The sequence below is a fragment of the Benincasa hispida genome, chromosome 8 (genome assembly GCF_027475165.1).
Source record: "Benincasa hispida cultivar pf3 chromosome 8, pf3_genome.v1.1, whole genome shotgun sequence".
Lineage (NCBI taxonomy): Eukaryota > Viridiplantae > Streptophyta > Magnoliopsida > Cucurbitales > Cucurbitaceae > Benincasa > Benincasa hispida.
Genome location: NC_143485.1, coordinates 41,088,050 through 41,090,589, shown reverse-complemented (window position 1 = coordinate 41,090,589; position 2,540 = coordinate 41,088,050). Strand labels below are relative to the sequence as shown.

Here is a 2,540-nt window from a genome sequence, read left to right as displayed (position 1 = left end):
TTGACAGAGTTTAGGAATTTGATTCAGTTTAAATCAAAATACTGCTTAAAGAGATTTACAGTCCAACAGTAAGGATTATTTTGAACAAAACCTTCCATGATATGTAACTCACAAGTTCTAGTTGTTCTGGAATAATCTCAAATACATGCACAAACAATACAACATATGTTTAACAACACTAGTGGCATTTGACGGCTCAGCAGGCACCAGGAACTTGTCGCTACCTGGGGGTGGAGAAAAACATAAAACATGGAAAGCATGAGCTAAAGCCCAGTGAGTGATAGTTTAGTATAAACATAAATTTTCTCTTTCCAAGCATCAACGAATTATAGAAAAAAACATTCCATAAATTGTTGGAAACGTATATAAGATTCATTAATAGTTAAAACTCTTTTACTCAGACAATGGCATGACCATATTTCATATAAATTACATTATAAAACATTCAGACGTCATCAGAAAACCACACCAACTGTGTACCCAAATACTTGTTTACAACGGTGGGTTACATCGGACAAAGAATGTCCCCCGTGGTGTAAACCAAATCATAAAGTCATACGTGCACGCAGAGCTGCCTCAAGGCTAAGCATAAATACACACCACAGGCCCAGGTTACTCTAGACTCCTCGGTATACTATGGCCACATCTGACCTCGGTGGTAGCCCCCTGATAGCCTGAGTAGCGCTACAGGCACAAGTTCCTCTGGACTTACCAGTATACTTTGGCCACATCTGACCTCGGTAGCCCCCTGATTGCCTGACCGATGCTACTGAAACACATTCAAGTAGCATGGGAAAATAACCATCTCTCGAGTACAAGAATCAGTAGTTTGAAACCACTTTCACAAACATTCAACATTTTTAAATTCAACATCAAGAGGTTTTCATATAAAACCATACAAGTCACAATTGTGTAAACTTTGGTTCCAAACTACATTGTCATAAATCAGGCTCATATAAACCAATGAGAGTTCAGAAATCATGATTTAAACATTTTTGAAATATTAGTCAAGTAAAATAGATCATGCCATCACATTTCATAAATCATAGCATACTATCATATATAATTATGTTCTATATCAAAACATTAAAAAATAAACCACTCATTGTTAATCAGCTCCTCCTCATAATTTTGGTATCTCCATCTTCCGTTGTCCTGAAATTATATTGATAATCCTCTAGTTATCCTCCACATGACCATAATCTAGTTATTTGAAAATTAATCTTCAAGTATAAAGAATTTCACTTAAACTTTTCCCAACTCCAAAATTTGATCCAAGGTAGAGTTTTCTTTGTAATTTGATACTTCAATTGCTCTAAAATTAACTCAAGACCTTAAAATTAATCTTCAATAGGAACTAATTCTATTCCAATTTTCCTTAATTTTTCTCATTAATCCTAATTAGGGTTTACTTTAAATTAACCCCTTAATCAACTTCATAGTTGACTTAAGATCCCAATTTCTTCTAATGTCAGGTTTAAGGTAGCATAAAAATATCAGTAGGATCCCTAATTATGCTTGAGAACAACTTAATTAACCTAAAATTGATTTTCCAGCTTTTAATGACGGACAATAGATGACAGCCAGGAATCAAACAAGGAAACTCAACTCTTTCTTCAACCTATAGCCCAGAAATTTCCAGATTTGGCCTCTGTTTTTCCGGTGAGTGTTTCATATATAAATTCATCATTTTTCGGCCATTTAAAGCTTAATTAGCCTGTATCAACCTTTTATCCATCCTATTAATTAACTTACCTCAAAGTTTGGACGTCCGAATTGCCCTAGAACTCCCGGAATCGACCAAACTCTCCACGGTGCCCCTGTTTTTCAGGCGAGAAGTTGCAGAATTTTCAGAACTTAAAATCAGAAATCCCAGCCAATAACGATCAAATAAAAGACCATAGAACTCTAGAAGGACCTTATAAGTAACTTACCTTTAAATTTCGAGCTTCTAATTAGCCTCTAACTCCACAAATTTGCTAAAAACCCGAGCATCCTCTATTTTTTCGATAACTCTAGCGCCACTATTTTTCTTCGTTTTCCTTACTTCCTCGGCCAAATTTCTTCAAATCAAGCCTTCTACGAGCTTTTTCTTTACTTCCTCTTTAATTTGGTTGTATTTTTCCTAGTTTTCCTTCATAAGAACGGCCCTAATTCGGAAACAACTTTTTCCACTTCTTCGGCCGGCCAAACTAAAAAAAAAATCGAAAATTCCCTTTTTCTCTTTGTTTTCCAGCTTCAATTTCTGGTTTAACACGTGTCCAGATGATTAATCCTTAACCTCAAAGCCATCCAATAAGAAATTTCAATAAAAAGCACCTTAAGTTTTCTAAAATCTCTCAAATTCTCTTTTTTCCTCTTACTCTCGGTTCTCATCATGTTCCACCCCTCCCCCCCTAATTTCCTTTAATTTTCAGCTAGTTTTGCCCAATAAATCTTAAACAAGTCAAAATTTACCTTTAAAACTCAAAAATTCCAAAAATTTCACCACTTTTCAAATTATTTTTTTTCTACTTTGACTTTGACCATTTGATCGTTGA

The 2,540-nt window shown here is 35.0% G+C and overlaps 1 long non-coding RNA gene across 1 annotated transcript; it reads right to left on the bottom strand.

Moving 5' to 3' along the window:
- Nucleotides 1-262: 262 nt before the first annotated feature.
- On the bottom strand, nucleotides 263-2,197 carry LOC150034590 (uncharacterized). Its single transcript, XR_016531607.1, has 3 exons — nucleotides 1,935-2,197; nucleotides 1,756-1,820; nucleotides 263-1,155 (listed from the first exon to the last, which is right to left on the bottom strand). It is a non-coding gene; the product is annotated as an uncharacterized LOC150034590 (long non-coding RNA).
- Nucleotides 2,198-2,540: the final 343 nt, after the last annotated feature.